The sequence below is a fragment of the Somniosus microcephalus genome, chromosome 19 (genome assembly GCF_052327205.1).
Source record: "Somniosus microcephalus isolate GS21.2 chromosome 19, FLI_Smic_1.0, whole genome shotgun sequence".
NCBI classification, from domain to species: domain Eukaryota; kingdom Metazoa; phylum Chordata; class Chondrichthyes; order Squaliformes; family Somniosidae; genus Somniosus; species Somniosus microcephalus.
Genome location: NC_141005.1, coordinates 22,720,845 through 22,744,869, shown reverse-complemented (window position 1 = coordinate 22,744,869; position 24,025 = coordinate 22,720,845). Strand labels below are relative to the sequence as shown.

At 46.5% G+C, this 24,025-nt stretch overlaps 7 non-coding genes and 2 pseudogenes across 7 annotated transcripts; all 9 read left to right on the top strand.

Annotated features, from left to right (window-relative positions):
- The first annotated feature begins 1,463 nt into the window (after positions 1-1,463).
- Positions 1,464-1,582, top strand: LOC147103677 (5S ribosomal RNA). The gene has a single exon (XR_015072730.1). It is a non-coding gene; the product is annotated as a 5S ribosomal RNA (ribosomal RNA).
- A 2,423-nt stretch (positions 1,583-4,005) lies between these two features.
- Positions 4,006-4,124, top strand: LOC147103676 (5S ribosomal RNA; annotated as a pseudogene).
- Positions 4,125-6,545: 2,421 nt separating this feature from the next.
- On the top strand, positions 6,546-6,664 carry LOC147103675 (5S ribosomal RNA). The gene has a single exon (XR_015072792.1). It is a non-coding gene; the product is annotated as a 5S ribosomal RNA (ribosomal RNA).
- Positions 6,665-9,091: 2,427 nt separating this feature from the next.
- On the top strand, positions 9,092-9,210 carry LOC147103674 (5S ribosomal RNA). Its single transcript, XR_015072639.1, has one exon. It is a non-coding gene; the product is annotated as a 5S ribosomal RNA (ribosomal RNA).
- A 2,427-nt stretch (positions 9,211-11,637) lies between these two features.
- LOC147103673 (5S ribosomal RNA) lies at positions 11,638-11,756 on the top strand. The gene has a single exon (XR_015072638.1). It is a non-coding gene; the product is annotated as a 5S ribosomal RNA (ribosomal RNA).
- A 2,420-nt stretch (positions 11,757-14,176) lies between these two features.
- On the top strand, positions 14,177-14,295 carry LOC147103672 (5S ribosomal RNA). The gene has a single exon (XR_015072735.1). It is a non-coding gene; the product is annotated as a 5S ribosomal RNA (ribosomal RNA).
- A 2,426-nt stretch (positions 14,296-16,721) lies between these two features.
- LOC147103671 (5S ribosomal RNA) lies at positions 16,722-16,840 on the top strand. The gene has a single exon (XR_015072814.1). It is a non-coding gene; the product is annotated as a 5S ribosomal RNA (ribosomal RNA).
- A 2,409-nt stretch (positions 16,841-19,249) lies between these two features.
- Positions 19,250-19,368, top strand: LOC147103670 (5S ribosomal RNA). Its single transcript, XR_015072826.1, has one exon. It is a non-coding gene; the product is annotated as a 5S ribosomal RNA (ribosomal RNA).
- Positions 19,369-21,789: 2,421 nt separating this feature from the next.
- LOC147103669 (5S ribosomal RNA) lies at positions 21,790-21,908 on the top strand (annotated as a pseudogene).
- The last annotated feature ends 2,117 nt before the right edge of the window (positions 21,909-24,025 follow it).

The window sequence follows — 24,025 nt, the reverse complement described above, 5'->3', positions numbered from 1 at the left end:
TCCAAAGAAAACAACCCCAGCCTATCCAATCTTTCCTCATAACTAAAATTCCCCAGCCCAGGCAACATCCTCGGAAATCTCCTCTGCACCTTCTCTAGTGCAATCGCATCCTTCTTGTAATGTGGTGACCAGAACTGCACGCGGCACTCTAGCTGCGGCCTAACTAGTGTTTTATACAGTTGAAGCATAACCTCCCCGCTCTTATATTCTACGCCTCGGCTAATAAAGGCAAGTATCCCGTATGCCTGCTTAACCACTTTATCTACCTGTCCTGCTACCTTCAGGGATCTGTGGACATGCACTCCAAGGTCCCGCTGATCCTCTGCATTTCTCAGTGTCCTACCATTTATTGTGTATTCCAACTGAATTCCATTTGCCACTGTTCTGCCCACTAGACGAGTCCATTGATATCTTCCTGCAGTCTACAGCATTCTGTTTCATTATTAACCACACGGCCAATTTTTGTATCATCTGCAAACTTCTTAATCATACTTCCTACATTCAAATCCAAATCATTGATATATACCAGAAAAAGCAAAGGGCCCAGTACTGAGTCGGTGCAGGCTCGATGGGCCGAAATGGCCTCTATCTGCACTGTGGGGTTTCTGTGATTCTGTGAGCCCTGCGGAACCCCACTGGAAACAGCCTTCCGGTCACAAAAACACCCTTCGACCATTACCCTTTGTTTCCTGCCTCTGAGCCAATTTTGGATCCAACTTGCCACTTTGCCTTGGATCCCATGGGCTTTTACTTTCGTGACCAATCTGGCATGCGGGACCTTATCAAAAGCCTTGCTAAAATCCATATAGACTACATCAAAGGCACTACCCTCATCGACCCTCCTTGTTACCTCCTCGAAAAATTGAATTGCGTTAGTCAGACACGACCTTCCGTTAAGAAATCCATGCTGACTGTCCCTGATTAATCCGTGTCTTTCTAAATGAAGATTTCTCCTGTCCCTCAGAACTTTTTCCAATAATTTTCCCACCACCGAGGTTAGGCTGACTGGCCTGTAATTATGCGGTCTATCCCTCTCTCCCTTTTGAAAGAACGGTAGCACGTTAGCAGTCCTCCAGTGGTCGGGCACCACACCTGTAGCCAGAGAGGATTGTAAAATGATGGTGAGAGCCTGTGCTATTTGGTGTCTTACTTCTCTTAAGAGTGTGGGATAGATTTGATGCGGGCCTGGGTATTTGTCCAGTTTGACAGATGCTACAGCCCTTAAGACTTGGTGTTTGAGCATGTTTATTTGATGTAATATTTGAATAGAAGGCAATGAAGGGTTGGGCTTGTAGTTTGTTTGTGTGGGAGGCAGAGCAGCAAGAAGAGGTGGAGGGGGGGTGGGGGGTTGCGGGAGGAGTAAAATTTGTAAATGTAAATTGAGTGTTGAATACTTGTATGAATGCGTAGAAGAGAAAAAAATGGGCGACAGCTTTAAGTAAAGAGAAAGCCAGCTAGCATATGCCTGCGGCCATACTAGTCTGAATACGCCCGATCTCGTCTGATCTCGGAAGCGAAGCAGAGTCAGGCCTGGTTAGTACTTGGATGGGAGACTGCCTGGGAATACCAGGTGCTGTAGGCTTTTGCTGCCGCCACAGGCTGCTCAACGTTTTGCACACACGCGCACACACTGCTCTTAATCAATCAACATCCTTTTTGCTGCTCTCTCTCTCTCTCTCTCTCTCTCTCTCGCTTTCCTTTGACCATTTCTTCGCTGCACATTCTCCTGCTGCTACACAAATGCAAGGGGCTCCAGACACAGGGCCGAAATAAGCAGAAGAAGAAAATAAGATAGCCAAAATACACACACTGGCGGAGGGCCACCAGGACACAGCAGCAGAGAGGAGAGACAAGGTGCATAGAAAACTCGGAGGGACAAACAGCAACAGAACAAAGAAGAATGTAGAAAGAGCAGCAGTTAAATTCAGGAAAAAAGGAAAGCCAACTAGCATGCTGTTGAAATGCATGTGTGTTAATGCGAGGAGTGTTACAAATAAGATTGACGAGTTGCAGGCGCAAGTTGCCACATGGGGTTATGCAATAGTAGCCATAACGGAGACCTGGCTTCAAAATGGGCGGAATTGGAAACTAAACAATCCTGGCTACAATGTAATAACATTTGTAGAAGTCGTGTGGGCAGATGTCACATGATCAGGCAGAGTCATAGAAATTTACAGCACAGAAGGAGGCCATTCGGCCCATCTTGTCCGTGCCAGCCGACAAAGAGCAATCCACCCAAATCCCACTTTACAGCACTTGGTCCGTAGCCTTGTAGGTTACGGCAGTTCAAGTGCATATCCAAGTACTTTTTAAACGTGATGAGGGTTTCTGCCTCTACCACCCTTTCAGGCAGTGCATTCCAGACCCCCACCATTCACTGGGTGAAAAAATGTCTCCTCAAATTCCCTGTAAACCTCCTACCAATTACTTGAAATCTATTATTGACCCTTCTGCTAAGGGAAATAGGTCCTTCCTATCCACTCTATCTCGGCCCCTCATAATTTTACACACCTCAATTAGGTCTCGCCTCAGCCTCCTGTGTTCCAAAGAAAACAACCCCAGCCTATCCAATCTTTCCTCATAACTAAAATTCCCCAGCCCAGGCAACATCCTCGGAAATCTCCTCTGCACCTTCTCTAGTGCAATCGCATCCTTCTTGTAATGTGGTGACCAGAACTGCACGCGGCACTCTAGCTGCGGCCTAACTAGTGTTTTATACAGTTGAAGCATAACCTCCCCGCTCTTATATTCTACGCCTCGGCTAATAAAGGCAAGTATCCCGTATGCCTGCTTAACCACTTTATCTACCTGTCCTGCTACCTTCAGGGATCTGTGGACATGCACTCCAAGGTCCCGCTGATCCTCTGCATTTCTCAGTGTCCTACCATTTATTGTGTATTCCAACTGAATTCCATTTGCCACTGTTCTGCCCACTAGACGAGTCCATTGATATCTTCCTGCAGTCTACAGCATTCTGTTTCATTATTAACCACACGGCCAATTTTTGTATCATCTGCAAACTTCTTAATCATACTTCCTACATTCAAATCCAAATCATTGATATATACCAGAAAAAGCAAAGGGCCCAGTACTGAGTCGGTGCAGGCTCGATGGGCCGAAATGGCCTCTATCTGCACTGTGGGGTTTCTGTGATTCTGTGAGCCCTGCGGAACCCCACTGGAAACAGCCTTCCGGTCACAAAAACACCCTTCGACCATTACCCTTTGTTTCCTGCCTCTGAGCCAATTTTGGATCCAACTTGCCACTTTGCCTTGGATCCCATGGGCTTTTACTTTCGTGACCAATCTGGCATGCGGGACCTTATCAAAAGCCTTGCTAAAATCCATATAGACTACATCAAAGGCACTACCCTCATCGACCCTCCTTGTTACCTCCTCGAAAAATTGAATTGCGTTAGTCAGACACGACCTTCCGTTAAGAAATCCATGCTGACTGTCCCTGATTAATCCGTGTCTTTCTAAATGAAGATTTCTCCTGTCCCTCAGAACTTTTTCCAATAATTTTCCCACCACCGAGGTTAGGCTGACTGGCCTGTAATTATGCGGTCTATCCCTCTCTCCCTTTTGAAAGAACGGTAGCACGTTAGCAGTCCTCCAGTGGTCGGGCACCACACCTGTAGCCAGAGAGGATTGTAAAATGATGGTGAGAGCCTGTGCTATTTGGTGTCTTACTTCCCTTAAGAGTGTGGGATAGATTTGATGCGGGCCTGGGTATTTGTCCAGTTTGAAAGATGCTACAGCCCTTAAGACTTGGTGTTTGAGCATGTTTATTTGATGTAATATTTGAATAGAAGGCAATGAAGGGTTGGGCTTGTAGTTTGTTTGTGTGGGAGGCAGAGCAGCAAGAAGAGGTGGAGGGGGGGTGGGGGGTTGCGGGAGGAGTAAAATTTGTAAATGTAAATTGAGTGTTGAATACTTGTATGAATGCGTAGAAGAGAAAAAAATGGGCGACAGCTTTAAGTAAAGAGAAAGCCAGCCAGCATATGCCTACGGCCATACTAGTCTGAATGCGCCCGATCTCGTCTGATCTCGGAAGCTAAGCAGAGTCAGGCCTGGTTAGTACTTGGATGGGAGACAGCCTGGGAATACCAGGTGCAGTAGGCTTTTGCTGCCGCCACAGGCTGCTCAACGTTTTGCACACACACGCGCACACACTGCTCTTAATCAATCAACATCCTTTTTGCTGCTCTCTCTCTCTCTCTCTCTCTCTCGCTTTCCTTTGACCATTTCTTCGCTGCACATTCTCCTGCTGCTACACAAATGCAAGGGGCTCCAGACACAGGGCCGAAATAAGCAGAAGAAGAAAATAAGATAGCCAAAATACACACACTGGCGGAGGGCCACCAGGACACAGCAGCAGAGAGGAGAGACAAGGTGCATAGAAAACTCGGAGGGACAAACAGCAACAGAACAAAGAAGAATGTCGAAAGAGCAGCAGTTAAATTCAGGAAAAAAGCAAAGCCAACTAGCATGCTGTTGAAATGCATGTGTGTTAATGCGAGGAGCGTTACAAATAAGATTGACGAGTTGCAGGCGCAAGTTGCCACATGGGGTTATGCAATAGTAGCCATAACGGAGACCTGGCTTCAAAATGGGCGGAATTGGAAACTAAACAATCCTGGCTACAATGTAATAACATTTGTAGAAGTCGTGTGGGCAGATGTCACATGATCAGGCAGAATCATAGAAATTTACAGCACAGAAGGAGGCCATTCGGCCCATCTTGTCCGTGCCAGCCGACAAAGAGCAATCCACCCAAATCCCACTTTACAGCACTTGGTCCGTAGCCTTGTAGGTTACGGCAGTTCAAGTGCATATCCAAGTACTTTTTAAACGTGATGAGGGTTTCTGCCTCTACCACCCTTTCAGGCAGTGCATTCCAGACCCCCACCATTCACTGGGTGAAAAAATGTCTCCTCAAATTCCCTGTAAACCTCCTACCAATTACTTGAAATCTATTATTGACCCTTCTGCTAAGGGAAATAGGTCCTTCCTATCCACTCTATCTCGGCCCCTCATAATTTTACACACCTCAATTAGGTCTCGCCTCAGCCTCCTGTGTTCCAAAGAAAACAACCCCAGCCTATCCAATCTTTCCTCATAACTAAAATTCCCCAGCCCAGGCAACATCCTCGGAAATCTCCTCTGCACCTTCTCTAGTGCAATCGCATCCTTCTTGTAATGTGGTGACCAGAACTGCACGCGGCACTCTAGCTGCGGCCTAACTAGTGTTTTATACAGTTGAAGCATAACCTCCCCGCTCTTATATTCTACGCCTCGGCTAATAAAGGCAAGTATCCCGTATGCCTGCTTAACCACTTTATCTACCTGTCCTGCTACCTTCAGGGATCTGTGGACATGCACTCCAAGGTCCCGCTGATCCTCTGCATTTCTCAGTGTCCTACCATTTATTGTGTATTCCAACTGAATTCCATTTGCCACTGTTCTGCCCACTAGACGAGTCCATTGATATCTTCCTGCAGTCTACAGCATTCTGTTTCATTATTAACCACACGGCCAATTTTTGTATCATCTGCAAACTTCTTAATCATACTTCCTACATTCAAATCCAAATCATTGATATATACCAGAAAAAGCAAAGGGCCCAGTACTGAGTCGGTGCAGGCTCGATGGGCCGAAATGGCCTCTATCTGCACTGTGGGGTTTCTGTGATTCTGTGAGCCCTGCGGAACCCCACTGGAAACAGCCTTCCGGTCACAAAAACACCCTTCGACCATTACCCTTTGTTTCCTGCCTCTGAGCCAATTTTGGATCCAACTTGCCACTTTGCCTTGGATCCCATGGGCTTTTACTTTCGTGACCAATCTGGCATGCGGGACCTTATCAAAAGCCTTGCTAAAATCCATATAGACTACATCAAAGGCACTACCCTCATCGACCCTCCTTGTTACCTCCTCGAAAAATTGAATTGCGTTAGTCAGACACGACCTTCCGTTAAGAAATCCATGCTGACTGTCCCTGATTAATCCGTGTCTTTCTAAATGAAGATTTCTCCTGTCCCTCAGAACTTTTTCCAATAATTTTCCCACCACCGAGGTTAGGCTGACTGGCCTGTAATTATGCGGTCTATCCCTCTCTCCCTTTTGAAAGAACGGTAGCACGTTAGCAGTCCTCCAGTGGTCGGGCACCACACCTGTAGCCAGAGAGGATTGTAAAATGATGGTGAGAGCCTGTGCTATTTGGTGTCTTACTTCTCTTAAGAGTGTGGGATAGATTTGATGCGGGCCTGGGTATTTGTCCAGTTTGAAAGATGCTACAGCCCTTAAGACTTGGTGTTTGAGCATGTTTATTTGATGTAATATTTGAATAGAAGGCAATGAAGGGTTGGGCTTGTAGTTTGTTTGTGTGGGAGGCAGAGCAGCAAGAAGAGGTGGAGGGGGGGTGGGGGGTTGCGGGAGGAGTAAAATTTGTAAATGTAAATTGAGTGTTGAATACTTGTATGAATGCGTAGAAGAGAAAAAAATGGGCGACAGCTTTAAGTAAAGAGAAAGCCAGCTAGCATATGCCTACGGCCATACTAGTCTGAATGCGCCCGATCTCGTCTGATCTCGGAAGCTAAGCAGAGTCAGGCCTGGTTAGTACTTGGATGGGAGACTGCCTGGGAATACCGGGTGCAGTAGGCTTTTGCTGCCGCCACAGGCTGCTCAACGTTTTGCACACACACGCGCACACACTGCTCTTAATCAATCAACATCCTTTTTGCTGCTCTCTCTCTCTCTCTCTCTCTCTCTCTCTCGCTTTCCTTTGACCATTTCTTCGCTGCACATTCTCCTGCTGCTACACAAATGCAAGGGGCTCCAGACACAGGGCCGAAATAAGCAGAAGAAGAAAATAAGATAGCCAAAATACACACACTGGCGGAGGGCCACCAGGACACAGCAGCAGAGAGGAGAGACAAGGTGCATAGAAAACTCGGAGGGACAAACAGCAACAGAACAAAGAAGAATGTAGAAAGAGCAGCAGTTAAATTCAGGAAAAAAGCAAAGCCAACTAGCATGCTGTTGAAATGCATGTGTGTTAATGCGAGGAGTGTTACAAATAAGATTGACGAGTTGCAGGCGCAAGTTGCCACATGGGGTTATGCAATAGTAGCCATAACGGAGACCTGGCTTCAAAATGGGCGGAATTGGAAACTAAACAATCCTGGCTACAATGTAATAACATTTGTAGAAGTCGTGTGGGCAGATGTCACATGATCAGGCAGAATCATAGAAATTTACAGCACAGAAGGAGGCCATTCGGCCCATCTTGTCCGTGCCAGCCGACAAAGAGCAATCCACCCAAATCCCACTTTACAGCACTTGGTCCGTAGCCTTGTAGGTTACGGCAGTTCAAGTGCATATCCAAGTACTTTTTAAACGTGATGAGGGTTTCTGCCTCTACCACCCTTTCAGGCAGTGCATTCCAGACCCCCACCATTCACTGGGTGAAAAAATGTCTCCTCAAATTCCCTGTAAACCTCCTACCAATTACTTGAAATCTATTATTGACCCTTCTGCTAAGGGAAATAGGTCCTTCCTATCCACTCTATCTCGGCCCCTCATAATTTTACACACCTCAATTAGGTCTCGCCTCAGCCTCCTGTGTTCCAAAGAAAACAACCCCAGCCTATCCAATCTTTCCTCATAACTAAAATTCCCCAGCCCAGGCAACATCCTCGGAAATCTCCTCTGCACCTTCTCTAGTGCAATCGCATCCTTCTTGTAATGTGGTGACCAGAACTGCACGCGGCACTCTAGCTGCGGCCTAACTAGTGTTTTATACAGTTGAAGCATAACCTCCCCGCTCTTATATTCTACGCCTCGGCTAATAAAGGCAAGTATCCCGTATGCCTGCTTAACCACTTTATCTACCTGTCCTGCTACCTTCAGGGATCTGTGGACATGCACTCCAAGGTCCCGCTGATCCTCTGCATTTCTCAGTGTCCTACCATTTATTGTGTATTCCAACTGAATTCCATTTGCCACTGTTCTGCCCACTAGACGAGTCCATTGATATCTTCCTGCAGTCTACAGCATTCTGTTTCATTATTAACCACACGGCCAATTTTTGTATCATCTGCAAACTTCTTAATCATACTTCCTACATTCAAATCCAAATCATTGATATATACCAGAAAAAGCAAAGGGCCCAGTACTGAGTCGGTGCAGGCTCGATGGGCCGAAATGGCCTCTATCTGCACTGTGGGGTTTCTGTGATTCTGTGAGCCCTGCGGAACCCCACTGGAAACAGCCTTCCGGTCACAAAAACACCCTTCGACCATTACCCTTTGTTTCCTGCCTCTGAGCCAATTTTGGATCCAACTTGCCACTTTGCCTTGGATCCCATGGGCTTTTACTTTCGTGACCAATCTGGCATGCGGGACCTTATCAAAAGCCTTGCTAAAATCCATATAGACTACATCAAAGGCACTACCCTCATCGACCCTCCTTGTTACCTCCTCGAAAAATTGAATTGCGTTAGTCAGACACGACCTTCCGTTAAGAAATCCATGCTGACTGTCCCTGATTAATCCGTGTCTTTCTAAATGAAGATTTCTCCTGTCCCTCAGAACTTTTTCCAATAATTTTCCCACCACCGAGGTTAGGCTGACTGTCCTGTAATTATGCGGTCTATCCCTCTCTCCCTTTTGAAAGAGCGGTAGCACGTTAGCAGTCCTCCAGTGGTCGGGCACCACACCTGTAGCCAGAGAGGATTGTAAAATGATGGTGAGAGCCTGTGCTATTTGGTGTCTTACTTCTCTTAAGAGTGTGGGATAGATTTGATGCGGGCCTGGGTATTTGTCCAGTTTGAAAGATGCTACAGCCCTTAAGACTTGGTGTTTGAGCATGTTTATTTGATGTAATATTTGAATAGAAGGCAATGAAGGGTTGGGCTTGTAGTTTGTTTGTGTGGGAGGCAGAGCAGCAAGAAGAGGTGGAGGGGGGGTGGGGGGTTGCGGGAGGAGTAAAATTTGTAAATGTAAATTGAGTGTTGAATACTTGTATGAATGCGTAGAAGAGAAAAAAATGGGCGACAGCTTTAAGTAAAGAGAAAGCCAGCTAGCATATGCCTACGGCCATACTAGTCTGAATGCGCCCGATCTCGTCTGATCTCGGAAGCTAAGCAGAGTCAGGCCTGGTTAGTACTTGGATGGGAGACTGCCTGGGAATACCAGGTGCAGTAGGCTTTTGCTGCCGCCACAGGCTGCTCAACGTTTTGCACACACACGCGCACACACTGCTCTTAATCAATCAACATCCTTTTTGCTGCTCTCTCTCTCTCTCTCTCTCTCTCTCTCTCGCTTTCCTTTGACCATTTCTTCGCTGCACATTCTCCTGCTGCTACACAAATGCAAGGGGCTCCAGACACAGGGCCGAAATAAGCAGAAGAAGAAAATAAGATAGCCAAAATACACACACTGGCGGAGGGCCACCAGGACACAGCAGCAGAGAGGAGAGACAAGGTGCATAGAAAACTCGGAGGGACAAACAGCAACAGAACAAAGAAGAATGTAGAAAGAGCAGCAGTTAAATTCAGGAAAAAAGCAAAGCCAACTAGCATGCTGTTGAAATGCATGTGTGTTAATGCGAGGAGTGTTACAAATAAGATTGACGAGTTGCAGGCGCAAGTTGCCACATGGGGTTAGGCAATAGTAGCCATAACGGAGACCTGGCTTCAAAATGGGCGGAATTGGAAACTAAACAATCCTGGCTACAATGTAATAACATTTGTAGAAGTCGTGTGGGCAGATGTCACATGATCAGGCAGAATCATAGAAATTTACAGCACAGAAGGAGGCCATTCGGCCCATCTTGTCCGTGCCAGCCGACAAAGAGCAATCCACCCAAATCCCACTTTACAGCACTTGGTCCGTAGCCTTGTAGGTTACGGCAGTTCAAGTGCATATCCAAGTACTTTTTAAACGTGATGAGGGTTTCTGCCTCTACCACCCTTTCAGGCAGTGCATTCCAGACCCCCACCATTCACTGGGTGAAAAAATGTCTCCTCAAATTCCCTGTAAACCTCCTACCAATTACTTGAAATCTATTATTGACCCTTCTGCTAAGGGAAATAGGTCCTTCCTATCCACTCTATCTCGGCCCCTCATAATTTTACACACCTCAATTAGGTCTCGCCTCAGCCTCCTGTGTTCCAAAGAAAACAACCCCAGCCTATCCAATCTTTCCTCATAACTAAAATTCCCCAGCCCAGGCAACATCCTCGGAAATCTCCTCTGCACCTTCTCTAGTGCAATCGCATCCTTCTTGTAATGTGGTGACCAGAACTGCACGCGGCACTCTAGCTGCGGCCTAACTAGTGTTTTATACAGTTGAAGCATAACCTCCCCGCTCTTATATTCTACGCCTCGGCTAATAAAGGCAAGTATCCCGTATGCCTGCTTAACCACTTTATCTACCTGTCCTGCTACCTTCAGGGATCTGTGGACATGCACTCCAAGGTCCCGCTGATCCTCTGCATTTCTCAGTGTCCTACCATTTATTGTGTATTCCAACTGAATTCCATTTGCCACTGTTCTGCCCACTAGACGAGTCCATTGATATCTTCCTGCAGTCTACAGCATTCTGTTTCATTATTAACCACACGGCCAATTTTTGTATCATCTGCAAACTTCTTAATCATACTTCCTACATTCAAATCCAAATCATTGATATATACCAGAAAAAGCAAAGGGCCCAGTACTGAGTCGGTGCAGGCTCGATGGGCCGAAATGGCCTCTATCTGCACTGTGGGGTTTCTGTGATTCTGTGAGCCCTGCGGAACCCCACTGGAAACAGCCTTCCGGTCACAAAAACACCCTTCGACCATTACCCTTTGTTTCCTGCCTCTGAGCCAATTTTGGATCCAACTTGCCACTTTGCCTTGGATCCCATGGGCTTTTACTTTCGTGACCAATCTGGCATGCGGGACCTTATCAAAAGCCTTGCTAAAATCCATATAGACTACATCAAAGGCACTACCCTCATCGACCCTCCTTGTTACCTCCTCGAAAAATTGAATTGCGTTAGTCAGACACGACCTTCCGTTAAGAAATCCATGCTGACTGTCCCTGATTAATCCGTGTCTTTCTAAATGAAGATTTCTCCTGTCCCTCAGAACTTTTTCCAATAATTTTCCCACCACCGAGGTTAGGCTGACTGGCCTGTAATTATGCGGTCTATCCCTCTCTCCCTTTTGAAAGAACGGTAGCACGTTAGCAGTCCTCCAGTGGTCGGGCACCACACCTGTAGCCAGAGAGGATTGTAAAATGATGGTGAGAGCCTGTGCTATTTGGTGTCTTACATCTCTTAAGAGTGTGGGATAGATTTGATGCGGGCCTGGGTATTTGTCCAGTTTGAAAGATGCTACAGCCCTTAAGACTTGGTGTTTGAGCATGTTTATTTGATGTAATATTTGAATAGAAGGCAATGAAGGGTTGGGCTTGTAGTTTGTTTGTGTGGGAGGCAGAGCAGCAAGAAGAGGTGGAGGGGGGGTGGGGGGTTGCGGGAGGAGTAAAATTTGTAAATGTAAATTGAGTGTTGAATACTTGTATGAATGCGTAGAAGAGAAAAAAATGGGCGACAGCTTTAAGTAAAGAGAAAGCCAGCTAGCATATGCCTACGGCCATACTAGTCTGAATGCGCCCGATCTCGTCTGATCTCGGAAGCTAAGCAGAGTCAGGCCTGGTTAGTACTTGGATGGGAGACTGCCTGGGAATACCAGGTGCAGTAGGCTTTTGCTGCCGCCACAGGCTGCTCAACGTTTTGCACACACACGCGCACACACTGCTCTTAATCAATCAACATCCTTTTTGCTGCTCTCTCTCTCTCTCTCTCTCTTGCTTTCCTTTGACCATTTCTTCGCTGCACATTCTCCTGCTGCTACACAAATGCAAGGGGCTCCAGACACAGGGCCGAAATAAGCAGAAGAAGAAAATAAGATAGCCAAAATACACACACTGGCGGAGGGCCACCAGGACACAGCAGCAGAGAGGAGAGACAAGGTGCATAGAAAACTCGGAGGGACAAACAGCAACAGAACAAAGAAGAATGTCGAAAGAGCAGCAGTTAAATTCAGGAAAAAAGCAAAGCCAACTAGCATGCTGTTGAAATGCATGTGTGTTAATGCGAGGAGCGTTACAAATAAGATTGACGAGTTGCAGGCGCAAGTTGCCACATGGGGTTATGCAATAGTAGCTATAACGGAGACCTGGCTTCAAAATGGGCGGAATTGGAAACTAAACAATCCTGGCTACAATGTAATAACATTTGTAGAAGTCGTGTGGGCAGATGTCACATGATCAGGCAGAATCATAGAAATTTACAGCACAGAAGGAGGCCATTCGGCCCATCTTGTCCGTGCCAGCCGACAAAGAGCAATCCACCCAAATCCCACTTTACAGCACTTGGTCCGTAGCCTTGTAGGTTACGGCAGTTCAAGTGCATATCCAAGTACTTTTTAAACGTGATGAGGGTTTCTGCCTCTACCACCCTTTCAGGCAGTGCATTCCAGACCCCCACCATTCACTGGGTGAAAAAATGTCTCCTCAAATTCCCTGTAAACCTCCTACCAATTACTTGAAATCTATTATTGACCCTTCTGCTAAGGGAAATAGGTCCTTCCTATCCACTCTATCTCGGCCCCTCATAATTTTACACACCTCAATTAGGTCTCGCCTCAGCCTCCTGTGTTCCAAAGAAAACAACCCCAGCCTATCCAATCTTTCCTCATAACTAAAATTCCCCAGCCCAGGCAACATCCTCGGAAATCTCCTCTGCACCTTCTCTAGTGCAATCGCATCCTTCTTGTAATGTGGTGACCAGAACTGCACGCGGCACTCTAGCTGCGGCCTAACTAGTGTTTTATACAGTTGAAGCATAACCTCCCCGCTCTTATATTCTACGCCTCGGCTAATAAAGGCAAGTATCCCGTATGCCTGCTTAACCACTTTATCTACCTGTCCTGCTACCTTCAGGGATCTGTGGACATGCACTCCAAGGTCCCGCTGATCCTCTGCATTTCTCAGTGTCCTACCATTTATTGTGTATTCCAACTGAATTCCATTTGCCACTGTTCTGCCCACTAGACGAGTCCATTGATATCTTCCTGCAGTCTACAGCATTCTGTTTCATTATTAACCACACGGCCAATTTTTGTATCATCTGCAAACTTCTTAATCATACTTCCTACATTCAAATCCAAATCATTGATATATACCAGAAAAAGCAAAGGGCCCAGTACTGAGTCGGTGCAGGCTCGATGGGCCGAAATGGCCTCTATCTGCACTGTGGGGTTTCTGTGATTCTGTGAGCCCTGCGGAACCCCACTGGAAACAGCCTTCCGGCCACAAAAACACCCTTCCGACCATTACCCTTTGTTTCCTGCCTCTGAGCCAATTTTGGATCCAACTTGCCACTTTGCCTTGGATCCCATGGGCTTTTACTTTCGTGACCAATCTGGCATGCGGGACCTTATCAAAAGCCTTGCTAAAATCCATATAGACTACATCAAAGGCACTACCCTCATCGACCCTCCTTGTTACCTCCTCGAAAAATTGAATTGCGTTAGTCAGACACGACCTTCCGTTAAGAAATCCATGCTGACTGTCCCTGATTAATCCGTGTCTTTCTAAATGAAGATTTCTCCTGTCCCTCAGAACTTTTTCCAATAATTTTCCCACCACCGAGGTTAGGCTGACTGGCCTGTAATTATGCGGTCTATCCCTCTCTCCCTTTTGAAAGAGCGGTAGCACGTTAGCAGTCCTCCAGTGGTCGGGCACCACACCTGTAGCCAGAGAGGATTGTAAAATGATGGTGAGAGCCTGTGCTATTTGGTGTCTTACTTCTCTTAAGAGTGTGGGATAGATTTGATGCGGGCCTGGGTATTTGTCCAGTTTGAAAGATGCTACAGCCCTTAAGACTTGGTGTTTGAGCATGTTTATTTGATGTAATATTTGAATAGAAGGCAATGAAGGGTTGGGCTTGTAGTTTGTTTGTGTGGGAGGCAGAGCAGCAAGAAGAGGTGGAGGGGGGGTGGGGGGTTGCGGGAGGAGTAAAATTTGTAAATGTAAATTGAGTGTTGAATACTTGTATGAATGCGTAGAAGAGAAAAAAATGGGCGACAGCTTTAAGTAAAGAGAAAGCCAGCTAGCATATGCCTACGGCCATACTAGTCTGAATGCGCCCGATCTCGTCTGATCTCGGAAGCTAAGCAGAGTCAGGCCTGGTTAGTACTTGGATGGGAGACTGCTTGGGAATACCAGGTGCAGTAGGCTTTTGCTGCCGCCACAGGCTGCTCAACGTTTTGCACACACACGCGCACACACTGCTCTTAATCAATCAACATCCTTTTTGCTGCTCTCTCTCTCTCTCTCTCTCTCTCTCTCGCTTTCCTTTGACCATTTCTTCGCTGCACATTCTCCTGCTGCTACACAAATGCAAGGGGCTCCAGACACAGGGCCGAAATAAGCAGAAGAAGAAAATAAGATAGCCAAAATACACACACTGGCGGAGGGCCACCAGGACACAGCAGCAGAGAGGAGAGACAAGGTGCATAGAAAACTCGGAGGGACAAACAGCAACAGAACAAAGAGGAATGTAGAAAGAGCAGCAGTTAAATTCAGGAAAAAAGCAAAGCCAACTAGCATGCTGTTGAAATGCATGTGTGTTAAAACGAGGAGTGTTACAAATAAGATTGACGAGTTGCAGGCGCAAGTTGCCACATGGGGTTATGCAATAGTAGCCATAACGGAGACCTGGCTTCAAAATGGGCGGAATTGGAAACTAAACAATCCTGGCTACAATGTAATAACATTTGTAGAAGTCGTGTGGGCAGATGTCACATGATCAGGCAGAATCATAGAAATTTACAGCACAGAAGGAGGCCATTCGGCCCATCTTGTCCGTGCCAGCCAACAAAGAGCAATCCACCCAAATCCCACTTTACAGCACTTGGTCCGTAGCCTTGTAGGTTACGGCAGTTCAAGTGCATATCCAAGTACTTTTTAAACGTGATGAGGGTTTCTGCCTCTACCACCCTTTCAGGCAGTGCATTCCAGACCCCCACCATTCACTGGGTGAAAAAATGTCTCCTCAAATTCCCTGTAAACCTCCTACCAATTACTTGAAATCTATTATTGACCCTTCTGCTAAGGGAAATAGGTCCTTCCTATCCACTCTATCTCGGCCCCTCATAATTTTACACACCTCAATTAGGTCTCGCCTCAGCCTCCTGTGTTCCAAAGAAAACAACCCCAGCCTATCCAATCTTTCCTCATAACTAAAATTCCCCAGCCCAGGCAACATCCTCGGAAATCTCCTCTGCACCTTCTCTAGTGCAATCGCATCCTTCTTGTAATGTGGTGACCAGAACTGCACGCGGCACTCTAGCTGCGGCCTAACTAGTGTTTTATACAGTTGAAGCATAACCTCCCCGCTCTTATATTCTACGCCTCGGCTAATAAAGGCAAGTATCCCGTATGCCTGCTTAACCACTTTATCTACCTGTCCTGCTACCTTCAGGGATCTGTGGACATGCACTCCAAGGTCCCGCTGATCCTCTGCATTTCTCAGTGTCCTACCATTTATTGTGTATTCCAACTGAATTCCATTTGCCACTGTTCTGCCCACTAGACGAGTCCATTGATATCTTCCTGCAGTCTACAGCATTCTGTTTCATTATTAACCACACGGCCAATTTTTGTATCATCTGCAAACTTCTTAATCATACTTCCTACATTCAAATCCAAATCATTGATATATACCAGAAAAAGCAAAGGGCCCAGTACTGAGTCGGTGCAGGCTCGATGGGCCGAAATGGCCTCTATCTGCACTGTGGGGTTTCTGTGATTCTGTGAGCCCTGCGGAACCCCACTGGAAACAGCCTTCCGGTCACAAAAACACCCTTCCGACCATTACCCTTTGTTTCCTGCCTCTGAGCCAATTTTGGATCCAACTTGCCACTTTGCCTTGGATCCCATGGGCTTTTACTTTCGTGACCAATCTGGCATGCGGGACCTTATCAAAAGCCTTGCTAAAATCCATATAGACTACATCAAAGGCACTACCCTCATCGACCCTCCTTGTTACCTCCTCGAAAAATTGAATTGCGTTAGTCAGACACGACCTTCCGTTAAGAAATCCATGCTGACTGTCCCTGATTAATCCGTGTCTTTCTAAATGAAGATTTCTCCTGTCCCTCAGAACTTTTTCCAATAATTTTCCCACCACCGAGGTTAGGCTGACTGGCCTGTAATTATGCGGTCTATCCCTCTCTCCCTTTTGAAAGAGCGGTAGCACGTTAGCAGTCCTCCAGTGGTCGGGCACCACACCTGTAGCCAGAGAGGATTGTAAAATGATGGTGAGAGCCTGTGCTATTTGGTGTCTTACTTCTCTTAAGAGTGTGGGATAGATTTGATGCGGGCCTGGGTATTTGTCCAGTTTGAAAGATGCTACAGCCCTTAAGACTTGGTGTTTGAGCATGTTTATTTGATGTAATATTTGAATAGAAGGCAATGAAGGGTTGGGCTTGTAGTTTGTTTGTGTGGGAGGCAGAGCAGCAAGAAGAGGTGGAGGGGGGGTGGGGGGTTGCGGGAGGAGTAAAATTTGTAAATGTAAATTGAGTGTTGAATACTTGTATGAATGCGTAGAAGAGAAAAAAATGGGCGACAGCTTTAAGTAAAGAGAAAGCCAGCTAGCATATGCCTACGGCCATACTAGTCTGAATGCGCCCGATCTCGTCTGATCTCGGAAGCTAAGCAGAGTCAGGCCTGGTTAGTACTTGGCTGGGAGACTGCCTGGGAATACCAGGTGCAGTAGGCTTTTGCTGCCGCCACAGGCTGCTCAACGTTTTGCACACACACGCGCACACACTGCTCTTAATCAATCAACATCCTTTTTGCTGCTCTCTCTCTCTCTCTCGCTTTCCTTTGACCATTTCTTCGCTGCACATTCTCCTGCTGCTACACAAATGCAAGGGGCTCCAGACACAGGGCCAAAATAAGCAGAAGAAGAAAATAAGATAGCCAAAATACACACACTGGCGGAGGGCCACCAGGACACAGCAGCAGAGAGGAGAGACAAGGTGCATAGAAAACTCGGAGGGACAAACAGCGACAGAACAAAGAAGAATGTAGAAAGAGCAGCAGTTAAATTCAGGAAAAAAGCAAAGCCAACTAGCATGCTGTTGAAATGCATGTGTGTTAATGCGAGGAGTGTTACAAATAAGATTGACGAGTTGCAGGCGCAAGTTGCCACATGGGGTTATGCAATAGTAGCCATAACGGAGACCTGGCTTCAAAATGGGCGGAATTGGAAACTAAACAATCCTGGCTACAATGTAATAACATTTGTAGAAGTCGTGTGGGCAGATGTCACATGATCAGGCAGAATCATAGAAATTTACAGCACAGAAGGAGGCCATTCGGCCCATCTTGTCCGTGCCAGCCGACAAAGAGCAATCCACCCAAATCTTTACAGCACTTGGTCCGTAGCCTTGTAGGTTACGGCAGTTCAAGTGCATATCCAAGTACTTTTTAAACGTGATGAGGGTTTCTGCCTCTACCACCCTTTCAGGCAGTGCATTCCAGACCCCCACCATTCACTGGGTGAAAAAATGTCTCCTCAAATTCCCTGTAAACCTCCTACCAATTACTTGAAATCTATTATTGACCCTTCTGCTAAGGGAAATAGGTCCTTCCTATCCACTCTATCTCGGCCCCTCATAATTTTACACACCTCAATTAGGTCTCGCCTCAGCCTCCTGTGTTCCAAAGAAAACAACCCCAGCCTATCCAATCTTTCCTCATAACTAAAATTCCCCAGCCCAGGCAACATCCTCGGAAATCTCCTCTGCACCTTCTCTAGTGCAATCGCATCCTTCTTGTAATGTGGTGACCAGAACTGCACGCGGCACTCTAGCTGCGGCCTAACTAGTGTTTTATACAGTTGAAGCATAACCTCCCCGCTCTTATATTCTACGCCTCGGCTAATAAAGGCAAGTATCCCGTATGCCTGCTTAACCACTTTATCTACCTGTCCTGCTACCTTCAGGGATCTGTGGACATGCACTCCAAGGTCCCGCTGATCCTCTGCATTTCTCAGTGTCCTACCATTTATTGTGTATTCCAACTGAATTCCATTTGCCACTGTTCTGCCCACTAGACGAGTCCATTGATATCTTCCTGCAGTCTACAGCATTCTGTTTCATTATTAACCACACGGCCAATTTTTGTATCATCTGCAAACTTCTTAATCATACTTCCTACATTCAAATCCAAATCATTGATATATACCAGAAAAAGCAAAGGGCCCAGTACTGAGTCGGTGCAGGCTCGATGGGCCGAAATGGCCTCTATCTGCACTGTGGGGTTTCTGTGATTCTGTGAGCCCTGCGGAACCCCACTGGAAACAGCCTTCCGGTCACAAAAACACCCTTCGACCATTACCCTTTGTTTCCTGCCTCTGAGCCAATTTTGGATCCAACTTGCCACTTTGCCTTGGATCCCATGGGCTTTTACTTTCGTGACCAATCTGGCATGCGGGACCTTATCAAAAGCCTTGCTAAAATCCATATAGACTACATCAAAGGCACTACCCTCATCGACCCTCCTTGTTACCTCCTCGAAAAATTGAATTGCGTTAGTCAGACACGACCTTCCGTTAAGAAATCCATGCTGACTGTCCCTGATTAATCCGTGTCTTTCTAAATGAAGATTTCTCCTGTCCCTCAGAACTTTTTCCAATAATTTTCCCACCACCGAGGTTAGGCTGACTGGCCTGTAATTATGCGGTCTATCCCTCTCTCCCTTTTGAAAGAACGGTAGCACGTTAGCAGTCCTCCAGTGGTCGGGCACCACACCTGTAGCCAGAGAGGATTGTAAAATGATGGTGAGAGCCTGTGCTATTTGGTGTCTTACTTCTCTTAAGAGTGTGGGATAGATTTGATGCGGGCCTGGGTATTTGTCCAGTTTGAAAGATGCTACAGCCCTTAAGACTTGGTGTTTGAGCATGTTTATTTGATGTAATATTTGAATAGAAGGCAATGAAGGGTTGGGCTTGTAGTTTGTTTGTGTGGGAGGCAGAGCAGCAAGAAGAGGTGGAGGGGGGGTGGGGGGTTGCGGGAGGAGTAAAATTTGTAAATGTAAATTGAGTGTTGAATACTTGTATGAATGCGTAGAAGAGAAAAAAATGGGCGACAGCTTTAAGTAAAGAGAAAGCCAGCTAGCATATGCCTACGGCCATACTAGTCTGAATGCGCCCGATCTCGTCTGATCTCGGAAGCTAAGCAGAGTCAGGCCTGGTTAGTACTTAGATGGGAGACTGCCTGGGAATACCGGGTGCAGTAGGCTTTTGCTGCCGCCACAGGCTGCTCAACGTTTTGCACACACACGCGCACACACTGCTCTTAATCAATCAACATCCTTTTTGCTGCTCTCTCTCTCTCTCTCTCTCTCTCGCTTTCCTTTGACCATTTCTTCGCTGCACATTCTCCTGCTGCTACACAAATGCAAGGGGCTCCAGACACAGGGCCGAAATAAGCAGAAGAAGAAAATAAGATAGCCAAAATACACACACTGGCGGAGGGCCACCAGGACACAGCAGCAGAGAGGAGAGACAAGGTGCATAGAAAACTCGGAGGGACAAACAGCAACAGAACAAAGAAGAATGTAGAAAGAGCAGCAGTTAAATTCAGGAAAAAAGCAAAGCCAACTAGCATGCTGTTGAAATGCATGTGTGTTAATGCGAGGAGTGTTACAAATAAGATTGACGAGTTGCAGGCGCAAGTTGCCACATGGGGTTATGCAATAGTAGCCATAACGGAGACCTGGCTTCAAAATGGGCGGAATTGGAAACTAAACAATCCTGGCTACAATGTAATAACATTTGTAGAAGTCGTGTGGGCAGATGTCACATGATCAGGCAGAATCATAGAAATTTACAGCACAGAAGGAGGCCATTCGGCCCATCTTGTCCGTGCCAGCCGACAAAGAGCAATCCACCCAAATCCCACTTTACAGCACTTGGTCCGTAGCCTTGTAGGTTACGGCAGTTCAAGTGCATATCCAAGTACTTTTTAAACGTGATGAGGGTTTCTGCCTCTACCACCCTTTCAGGCAGTGCATTCCAGACCCCCACCATTCACTGGGTGAAAAAATGTCTCCTCAAATTCCCTGTAAACCTCCTACCAATTACTTGAAATCTATTATTGACCCTTCTGCTAAGGGAAATAGGTCCTTCCTATCCACTCTATCTCGGCCCCTCATAATTTTACACACCTCAATTAGGTCTCGCCTCAGCCTCCTGTGTTCCAAAGAAAACAACCCCAGCCTATCCAATCTTTCCTCATAACTAAAATTCCCCAGCCCAGGCAACATCCTCGGAAATCTCCTCTGCACCTTCTCTAGTGCAATCGCATCCTTCTTGTAATGTGGTGACCAGAACTGCACGCGGCACTCTAGCTGCGGCCTAACTAGTGTTTTATACAGTTGAAGCATAACCTCCCCGCTCTTATATTCTACGCCTCGGCTAATAAAGGCAAGTATCCCGTATGCCTGCTTAACCACTTTATCTACCTGTCCTGCTACCTTCAGGGATCTGTGGACATGCACTCCAAGGTCCCGCTGATCCTCTGCATTTCTCAGTGTCCTACCATTTATTGTGTATTCCAACTGAATTCCATTTGCCACTGTTCTGCCCACTAGACGAGTCCATTGATATCTTCCTGCAGTCTACAGCATTCTGTTTCATTATTAACCACACGGCCAATTTTTGTATCATCTGCAAACTTCTTAATCATACTTCCTACATTCAAATCCAAATCATTGATATATACCAGAAAAAGCAAAGGGCCCAGTACTGAGTCGGTGCAGGCTCGATGGGCCGAAATGGCCTCTATCTGCACTGTGGGGTTTCTGTGATTCTGTGAGCCCTGCGGAACCCCACTGGAAACAGCCTTCCGGTCACAAAAACACCCTTCGACCATTACCCTTTGTTTCCTGCCTCTGAGCCAATTTTGGATCCAACTTGCCACTTTGCCTTGGATCCCATGGGCTTTTACTTTCGTGACCAATCTGGCATGCGGGACCTTATCAAAAGCCTTGCTAAAATCCATATAGACTACATCAAAGGCACTACCCTCATCGACCCTCCTTGTTACCTCCTCGAAAAATTGAATTGCGTTAGTCAGACACGACCTTCCGTTAAGAAATCCATGCTGACTGTCCCTGATTAATCCGTGTCTTTCTAAATGAAGATTTCTCCTGTCCCTCAGAACTTTTTCCAATAATTTTCCCACCACCGAGGTTAGGCTGACTGTCCTGTAATTATGCGGTCTATCCCTCTCTCCCTTTTGAAAGAGCGGTAGCACGTTAGCAGTCCTCCAGTGGTCGGGCACCACACCTGTAGCCAGAGAGGATTGTAAAATGATGGTGAGAGCCTGTGCTATTTGGTGTCTTACTTCTCTTAAGAGTGTGGGATAGATTTGATGCGGGCCTGGGTATTTGTCCAGTTTGAAAGATGCTACAGCCCTTAAGACTTGGTGTTTGAGCATGTTTATTTGATGTAATATTTGAATAGAAGGCAATGAAGGGTTGGGCTTGTAGTTTGTTTGTGTGGGAGGCAGAGCAGCAAGAAGAGGTGGAGGGGGGGTGGGGGGTTGCGGGAGGAGTAAAATTTGTAAATGTAAATTGAGTGTTGAATACTTGTATGAATGCGTAGAAGAGAAAAAAATGGGCGACAGCTTTAAGTAAAGAGAAAGCCAGCTAGCATATGCCTACGGCCATACTAGTCTGAATACGCCCGATCTCGTCTGATCTCGAAAGCTAAGCAGAGTCAGGCCTGGTTAGTACTTGGATGGGAGACTGCCTGGGAATACCGGGTGCAGTAGGCTTTTGCTGCCGCCACAGGCTGCTCAACGTTTTGCACACACACGCGCACACACTGCTCTTAATCAATCAACATCCTTTTTGCTGCTCTCTCTCTCTCTCTCTCTCTCTCTCTCGCTTTCCTTTGACCATTTCTTCGCTGCACATTCTCCTGCTGCTACACAAATGCAAGGGGCTCCAGACACAGGGCCGAAATAAGCAGAAGAAGAAAATAAGATAGCCAAAATACACACACTGGCGGAGGGCCACCAGGACACAGCAGCAGAGAGGAGAGACAAGGTGCATAGAAAACTCGGAGGGACAAACAGCAACAGAACAAAGAAGAATGTAGAAAGAGCAGCAGTTAAATTCAGGAAAAAAGCAAAGCCAACTAGCATGCTGTTGAAATGCATGTGTGTTAATGCGAGGAGCGTTACAAATAAGATTGACGAGTTGCAGGCGCAAGTTGCCACATGGGGTTATGCAATAGTAGCCATAACGGAGACCTGGCTTCAAAATGGGCGGAATTGGAAACTAAACAATCCTGGCTACAATGTAATAACATTTGTAGAAGTCGTGTGGGCAGATGTCACATGATCAGGCAGAATCATAGAAATTTACAGCACAGAAGGAGGCCATTCGGCCCATCTTGTCCGTGCCAGCCGACAAAGAGCAATCCACCCAAATCCCACTTTACAGCACTTGGTCCGTAGCCTTGTAGGTTACGGCAGTTCAAGTGCATATCCAAGTACTTTTTAAACGTGATGAGGGTTTCTGCCTCTACCACCCTTTCAGGCAGTGCATTCCAGACCCCCACCATTCACTGGGTGAAAAAATGTCTCCTCAAATTCCCTGTAAACCTCCTACCAATTACTTGAAATCTATTATTGACCCTTCTGCTAAGGGAAATAGGTCCTTCCTATCCACTCTATCTCGGCCCCTCATAATTTTACACACCTCAATTAGGTCTCGCCTCAGCCTCCTGTGTTCCAAAGAAAACAACCCCAGCCTATCCAATCTTTCCTCATAACTAAAATTCCCCAGCCCAGGCAACATCCTCGGAAATCTCCTCTGCACCTTCTCTAGTGCAATCGCATCCTTCTTGTAATGTGGTGACCAGAACTGCACGCGGCACTCTAGCTGCGGCCTAACTAGTGTTTTATACAGTTGAAGCATAACCTCCCCGCTCTTATATTCTACGCCTCGGCTAATAAAGGCAAGTATCCCGTATGCCTGCTTAACCACTTTATCTACCTGTCCTGCTACCTTCAGGGATCTGTGGACATGCACTCCAAGGTCCCGCTGATCCTCTGCATTTCTCAGTGTCCTACCATTTATTGTGTATTCCAACTGAATTCCATTTGCCACTGTTCTGCCCACTAGACGAGTCCATTGATATCTTCCTGCAGTCTACAGCATTCTGTTTCATTATTAACCACACGGCCAATTTTTGTATCATCTGCAAACTTCTTAATCATACTTCCTACATTCAAATCCAAATCATTGATATATACCAGAAAAAGCAAAGGGCCCAGTACTGAGTCGGTGCAGGCTCGATGGGCCGAAATGGCCTCTATCTGCACTGTGGGGTTTCTGTGATTCTGTGAGCCCTGCGGAACCCCACTGGAAACAGCCTTCCGGTCACAAAAACACCCTTCGACCATTACCCTTTGTTTCCTGCCTCTGAGCCAATTTTGGATCCAACTTGCCACTTTGCCTTGGATCCCATGGGCTTTTACTTTCGTGACCAATCTGGCATGCGGGACCTTATCAAAAGCCTTGCTAAAATCCATATAGACTACATCAAAGGCACTACCCTCATCGACCCTCCTTGTTACCTCCTCGAAAAATTGAATTGCGTTAGTCAGACACGACCTTCCCTTAAGAAATCCATGCTGACTGTCCCTGATTAATCCGTGTCTTTCTAAATGAAGATTTCTCCTGTCCCTCAGAACTTTTTCCAATAATTTTCCCACCACCGAGGTTAGGCTGACTGGCCTGTAATTATGCGGTCTATCCCTCTCTCCCTTTTGAAAGAACGGTAGCACGTTAGCAGTCCTCCAGTGGTCGGGCACCACACCTGTAGCCAGAGAGGATTGTAAAATGATGGTGAGAGCCTGTGCTATTTGGTGTCTTACTTCTC